The sequence below is a fragment of the Ovis canadensis genome, chromosome 11 (assembly GCF_042477335.2).
Source record: "Ovis canadensis isolate MfBH-ARS-UI-01 breed Bighorn chromosome 11, ARS-UI_OviCan_v2, whole genome shotgun sequence".
Taxonomy (NCBI): Eukaryota; Metazoa; Chordata; class Mammalia; order Artiodactyla; family Bovidae; genus Ovis; species Ovis canadensis.
Window position 1 is genome coordinate 47,986,941 of NC_091255.1, and position 8,062 is coordinate 47,995,002.

The window sequence follows — 8,062 nt, forward strand, 5'->3', positions numbered from 1 at the left end:
TACCTAAGGGGAAAGGCGAGGGAGGGATAAATTAGGAGTTGGGATTAGTAGATACAAATGGCTATAAATAAATATATATGTGCATATATACATATACATACATACATATATATATATAGCTATATATAAAGACTTTCTTTTCTTGGGCGCCAATATCACTGCAGATGGTGGTGACTGCAGCCGTGAAATTAAACGACACTTGCTTCTTGGAAGAAAAGCTATGAGAAACCTAGACAGCATATTAAAAAGCAGAGACATCACTTTGCCAGCAAAGGTCTACATAGTCAAAGCTATGGCTCTTCCAGTAGTCACGTATGGGTGTGACAAAGTGAAAGTCGCTCAGTTGTGTCCGACTCTTTGCGACCCCATGGACTATATAGTCCATGGAGTTCTCCAGGCCAGAATACTGGAGTGGGTAGCCTTTCTCTTCTCTAGGGAATCTTCCCAACCCAGGAATCAAACCCAGGTCTCTGCATTGCAGGCAGATTCTTTACCAACTGAGCCACCATGGAAGCCCATGGATGTGGGAGTTGGACCATAAAGAAGGCTGAGTCCCAGAGAATCGATGCTTTGGAATTGCGGTGTTGGAGAAGACTCTTGAGAGTCCCTTGGACAGCAAGGAGATCCAACCAGTCCATTCTAAAGGAAATCAACTCTGAATATTCACTAGAAGGACTGATGCTGAAGCTGAAGTGCCAATACTTTGGGTACCTGGTGCAAAGAGCCAACTTATTGGAAAAGACCCTGATGCTGGGAAAGATTGAGGGCAGGAGAAGAAGGGGACAACAGAGGATGAGATGGCTGGATGGCATCACTGACTCAATGGACATGAGTTTGAGCAAACTCTGGGAGATGGTGAAGGACAGGGAAGCCTGCCATGCTGCCATTCACAGGGTCACAGAGTCAGGTGTGACTGAGTGACAAACAACAACAACATATATAAAGCAGACAACCAACAAGGCCCTACTGTACAGCATTATATTCACTATCTTGTACTAACCTATAATGGAAAAAGAATATGAAAAAGAACATGCATTGTATGTATATGTATAAATGAATCACTTTGCTGTACACCAGAAACTAACACAACATTGTGAATCAACTATACTTAAATTGGGGTTCCCTGGTGGCTCAGACAGTAAAGAATCTGCCTGCAGTGCAGGAGACCTGGGTTCTTAAATTTAAAAAAGGAAAATATAATGAGCATCTCATATGTAATTTAAAATTTTCTAGAAGCCACATTAAAAAAGCAAAATTGATTTTACTAATTTATTTAACCCAACATATACAGAACATTATAATGTTAACATGTAATCAAGATAAAAATTATTAATATGACATGTTTACAATAATTTTTTTGGTACTAAATTTTTAAAAATCCAGAGTTCAGATTGAATCAGCTACAGTTTAAGTTCTCAGTAGTCACATGTAGCTAGTGGCTGTCATACTAAACAGTGCAGCTCTAAGTCTTCCATCTGGGGCTTCCCCTGGTGGCTCAGTATAAGGAATCTGCCTGCTAATGCAGGAGATATGGGTTCCATCCCTAGTCCGGGAAGGTCCCTCGTCCCGTGGAGCAACTACGCCCATAGTTCAGTTCAGTTCAGTTCAGTCACTCAGTTCTGTTCAACTCTTTGAGGCCCCATGGACTGCAGCACACCAGGCTTCCCTATCCATCACCAACTCCCAGAGCTTGCTCAAACTCATGTCCATCAAGTTCGTGATGCCATCCAACCATCTCATCCTCTGTCATCCCCTTCAATCTTGCCCAACATCAGGGTCTTTTCCAGTGAGTCAGTTCTTTGCATCAGGTGGCCAAAACATTGGGGCTTCAGCTTCAGCATCAGTCCTTCCAATGAATATTCAGTATTGTCTTCTTTAGGATTGACCGGTTTGATCTCCTTGCAGTCCCAGGGACTCTCAAGAGTCTTCTCCAACACCACAGTTCAAAAGCATCAGTTCTTCTGCGTTCAGCTTTCTTTATGTTCTAGCTTTCACATCCATACATGCTGCTGCTGCTGCTGCTAAGTCACGTCAGTCGTGTCCGACTCTGTGTGACCCCACAGACGGAAGCCCACCAGGCTCCTGTGTCCCTGGGATTCTTCAGGCAAGAACACAGGAGTGGGTTGTCATTTCCTTCTCCAATGCATGAAAGTGAAAAGTGAAAGTGAAGTGGCTACATGACTACTGGAAAAACCACAGCTTTGACTATATGGACCTTTATTGGCAAAGCAACGTCTCTGCTTTTTAATATGCTGCCTAGGTTGGTCGTAGCATTTCTTCCAAGGAGCAAGCATCTTTTAATTTCTTGGCTGCAACTATTGAGCCTGTACTCTAGAGCCCATGAGCTGCAACTGCTGAGCCCGCGTGCCACAACAAGAAAAGCCACTGCAATGAGAAACCCATGCACCGCAATTAGAGAAAAGTCTGAGCAATGAAGACCCAGCACAGCCAAAAATAAAAATAAATGAATATTTAAAAAATTATCTTAAATCTTCCATCTTATTTCTCCTTTGAGCTACTGTAACTCTGAGAGTTTAGTCGCTTACCAATTTGAAAGGAAGTGAAAGTTGCTCAGTCGTGTCCAACTCTTTGCGACCCCATAGACTGTACAATCCATGGAGTTCACCAGGCCAGAATACGGAGTGGGTAGCCCTACCCTTCTCCAGGGGATCTTCCCAACCCAGGTGTCCCGCGTTGCAGGCGGATTCTTTACCGACTGAGCCACCAGGGAAGCTTACCAATTTAAGCCATAAATATAAATTAGATTGTATTGTTTTCTGTCTTGAAGCATCTCATCTTCTCTCTGATAGACTCTACAGTGAGTACCATAAAGACAACTAGCTCCTGTATTCTCTCTCTCTCTCTTTTTTTTTGGGGGGGGGGGGTAGGGAGTAATGTGCCACGAAGCTTGCAGGGTCTTAGTTCCCCAACTAGGGTAGAATTTGGGCTCTGATGGCGAGAGTACCGAGTTCTAACCACTGGACTGCCAAGGAACTCCCTGTGTTTTATATTTCTAAACTCCTGTTTTACTGGGCTGAGGTTGATGCCTAAAAAATGTACTTTGATTGATGTCCTTAGGAATTCAACAATAAATGAAGTCACTGGCTTCTTTTCTACTTTCTGGCCGAAATGCCTATGAGATGCTTAGTATTGCCTGGACCATGAATGATACTCCATAAACATTAGCTGTCATTGGTAAATTATCAGTGGTGGAGGTGAAGCTCTAATGTGATCTCCCTTTCAGAGGCAGTGGGACCTGGGAAAATCATTCAGTGTTCTGAGCTTCGGTTTCTTTTATCCTTAGTAGGAGATGCAAGTTTCCACCCTGCCAATCTCAAAAGAGAACTACGTTGCTCAGATAAGATACCATATTGAGAAAGAGTTTTGAAAGAAGCCAAGAAGATCTGTCAATATCACGTATGATTATACTAGTACTGAACTTGGCATCTTGCTTGGTGTTGGGCTGGGAGTAAGGACAGGATCAGGTTTTCCCTGGTGGCTCAGATGGTAACGTGTCTGCCTACACTGCGGGAGACCTGGGTTCGATCTCTGGGTGGGAAAGATCCTCTGAAGAAGGAAATGGCAACCCACTCCAGTACTCTTGCCTGGAAAATCCCATGGACGGAGGATCCTGGTAGGCTACAGTCCATGGGGTCGCAAAGAGTCTGACACGACTGAGCGACTTCGCCTCAAGGACAGGATCAGGGGTCCAGATGGTCCTCGAGGCATACAACTTGAACGAGTAAAAGTGTTTTGAAAGTTGTAAAGCCCTAAGGGAGCTATCTTTTTATTATGAGTGAGAGTGGAGGCGGGAGAGGGAGCCCCCGTTATGCCAAACTGGTGAGGAGCTTTGTTTTACTAGAGCATAGGGAAATACAAGTGCTGTGAGAGCTGCATTCATTTAGGTTCTTGTAATTGTTGGTTGTCAGATCTACAGCCTGTAAAGAAGGAACTCATGGAACTAACAGAAATCACTGTGGTAGATGTTTCTTTAACTATCAGCTCCAAGTAAAAGAACCAGGAGAAACCTTAGAGAAGGCTCATGGGAGCTTTTATGCTTCTCTGAGCCCTGAGAGGCATAATGACTCCCTCAAAGGGACTTTTCAATAAATCTTCATAAACACAGGAAAGGTTCCTTTGTAGCCTTTTGGTGCTTAACTCTGATCCCCTAGGGCCATGAACCCTTCCGTGCCTCCCACTCTGCTTGGGTGTTTCTGCCGCAAAAAGCGATTTTACCCAGAAATTGAGAACCAGATTACAAAGACCCGGCCTGGAAGGAGTTTGTTCCAGAAACGCCTCTGGCACTTTGCTCTGCATTTTGTGTCCTTTTCTAGTGCGGGGGCTGCCTATGAGTCTTGTACTTGGGTGCTGAGGACTGAGAGCTAATTTGTGCCTTTTCTCCCAAACAACCAGAAACTGGCAGACCCAGCCCTGGGTCCTATATGAGTGGGAAGTGCTTCTGTGTCCAATGACCTGTTGTCCTGGTTCTGGGATTGCTGGGGACTTCGACATCTCCCCTCATGAAGGAGAGGAAGCTGGTAATCAGAGGAATGAGGATGCTAAATGTGGGTTTTCTGGTTGTTCTGTGGACCTGCAGGAGAGCCACATCTGGGCTTATTTTGGCCTCACTTGGAAAAAACACTAAAGGCTTTTCATTCTTTTCCTTTTCATCAAAATATCCATGATTTCCTAGGTGAGGAAGAGTTTCTAGTTAAGAGGAATTCCTCTCCTTCTACATGCATCTTTTTTTACAAATACGCAAATTTGCACTTATTGCAAATAAGTGCAAATATACACTTATTGTGGGTGCTTTATTAGTTAAATCTGTTTTTTAAAAAGAAATTGCAACAATTAATCTGATTTACGTTGAAAAGGAACTAGAAAAGCTAAAAAAGAAAAGAAAAGGAAATGGAAAAGCCAGACCAGTGCCTCATCCAGTCTACTTAAAAAAAGTCAACCTTGAGTACTGAGACCTTCCTTCAAAATTATTCACTGAGGGAAGTGTCTAAGGTTTGATTTCTGCAATATTCCTTTCTCATATTCCCTTTTTTCCCTTAAAGGACACGAAAATGAGCTTTTGAATATAATTATAGAAAGCTTAGAATGACGAGTTTCAATGCCTGTTTCCTTGAAAGAAACCAGAGCCACCTTGTTACATGGGTGTCTGTTGATGTCTGTCTCCATCTCCAGGGAAAGTGGGAGGCAGTCTGAGACGGATGCTTTCTGAGCAGATTAACCAGCAGAGCATTTCCCTCTGTAGCAGTGATGCTCAAACATACAGACAGCAAGAAGCACCAGAAAATCCATCCACTGCCCTGGATAATAGGTGGTGTTGCATTCAGTAACTAACAAGTAAAAAACAATCCGACTTTTGGAACACTAACTGCTATGTTTGGCTCCAAACACTGAAATGTTTAACTCTCACAAAGCCTGAGGAGGCAGGTGCTATTTTACATATATATGTATGTTGTTCAGTCACTAAGTCATGTCCTACTCTTTGCAACCCTATGGACTGCAGCATGCCAGGCTTCCCTGTCCTTTTCTGTCTCCCAGAGTTTGCGCAAATTCATGTCCTTTGGGTCGGTGATTCTATGTAACCATCTTATCCTCGAGGGGCTTCCCTCATAGCTCAGTTGGTAAAGAATATGCCAATGGCACCCCACTCCAATACTCTTGCCTGGAAAATCCCATGGACAGAGAAGCCTGATAGGCTGCAGTCCATGGGGTCACTAAGAGTCGGACACAACTGAGCGACTTCCCTTTCACTTTTCACTTTCATGCATTGGAGAAGGAAATGGCAACCCACTCCAGTATTCTTGCCTGGAGAATCCCAGGGACGGGGAAGCCTGGTGGGCTGCCATCTATGGGGTCACACAGAGTCGGACATGACTGAAGTGACTTAGCAGCAGCAGCAGCAGCAGCAATGCAGGAGACCCCAGTTTGATTCCTGGGTCAGGAAGATCCCCTGGAGAAAGGATAGGCTACCCACTCAGCATTCTTGGGCTCCCCTTGTGGCTCAACTGGTAAAGAATCCACCTGCAATGTGAGAAACCTGGGTTTGATCCCTGGGCTGGGAAGATCTTCTGGAGAAGGGAAAGGCTACCCACTCCAGTATTCTGGCCTGGAGAATTTCATGGACTATAGACATGGACATGGTGACCTATGGACATGGTCGCAAAGAGTCAGACATGACTGAGTGACTTTCACTTTCATTTTCATCTCATCCTCTGCCACCCTCTTCTCCTTTTGCCTTCAGTCTTTCCCAGTATCAGAGTCTTCATGGACCAGAGCCTTGTCATGGCAAAGGGGTTTGTGTAAATTAATGAAGCTTCATAAGCCATGCTGTGCAGGGCCACCCAAGACAGACAGGCCATAGTGAAGAGTTCTGACAAAATGTAGCCTCCTGGAGAAGGAAATGGCAATTCACTCCAGTATTCTTGCCTGGGAAATCCCATGGACAGAGGACCCTGGTGGGTTATAGTCCATGGGGTTGCAAAAGTCAAGCACAACTTAGCAACTAAACCACCAAGAGGCTCTTTAGTTCCTCTTCACTCTGCCATTAGAGTGGTATCATCTGGGCATCTGAGGTTGTTGGTATTTCTCCCAGCAGTCTTGATTCCAGCTTGGGATTCATCCAGCCTGGCATTTCGCATGATGTACTCTGCATAGAAGTTAAATAAACAGGGTGACAATAGACAGCCTTGTCCTACTCCTTTCCCAATTTTCAACCAGTTAGTTGTTCCATGTAAGGTTCTAACTGTTGCTTCTTGACCCACATACAGGTTTCTCAGGAGACAGGTAAGGTGGTCTGCTCTAAATATATATCTGTATTTATTAATTTGGCTTCACTGAGTCTTAGTTGTGGCATGTGGGACACTTTTTTTAGTTGTGGAATGCGGGATCTTTTGTTGAGGCATGTGGGATCCAGTTCCCTGACCAGGGCTCAAACCTGGGCCCCTACATTGGGAGCACGGAGTCCCATCCACTGGAGCACCAGGGAAGTCCATGGTGCTGCTCTTTTCATCTCTTCCATTTAACCAAAGCAGAAAGTATACAGGGACATTGAGCAACTTTGTGAAGTCACAGAGGTGGTATGTGGCATCACCAGGATTCAGCTCAGGTGTGGTAGCATCAGAGCCACTTACCCTCCATACATGTTGGAGAACCAGCAGGGGCAGCTCTCTCACTTCCTGTGTGGTCTTGGGTGTGACTCTTGACTTTCCTAAAGCTTCAGTTTTCCATCTATGGAACTCAGGGATTGAGAGACTGGACAAGAGAGTTATTTTTACAATCTGGGCTCTTACAAATGAGAAAACATCAGGTAAGAGTCTCTTAGATGTGTGGCCCAAGGATGGGAAGAGCACCCCAAGAGGGTTCATTTCTACAGGGTGAAAGACTAATCACCCCATCTGTGGGGTCTCAGAGATTCAAAACTTCCACTTGAAACTAGGGCAATGGTGCCTCTTCCCACCCAATTTCACTTCCTGGCTGGGAAATGAGTCTTCTGTGGAGGACAGGGTCCACAGTGCCTTTGAAAGAGGATGGGTCAAGGTGTTAAGGGTAGGAGGAGAGTGGGCATACCTTGGCCTCAGGAACCAAAGCTGAGGGCCAAAGGCTTCTGTTACCCTTGCCGAGTTCTAGATACCTTGCCTGAGTGACCTCATTGGTGACCCTGAGCAAATTCCCTCATGCTCTGACCCTCAGTCGCCTCCTAGGTAAAGTAGATAGATATAGCAGTAGCATTGACCCATAGGTGATGATACAAATAACTCTCATAAATCACTGCCTGGAACACAGTACTTAGCAAATGTCACCTGTGTGATCATCATCTCAAAAGTAAATAGATCAGGGTCTTGGTAAGTAAGCTTTGCTAATGCCTGGTTTTGTTGGGTTGGTTCCTCCTTCACAGTGAGGGAGGGCTGAATGCTTGTCTCTGGAGGCAGAAGGAACTGTAAGCACAGAGGGCCTGGGGGGAAGAACTCTGTATGGTCGGGCTACTCGATGGCCATTCTCTGGCTCTCTGCACATCTTCTGCCCGACCAGTGTCTGCTTCACTTCTGTC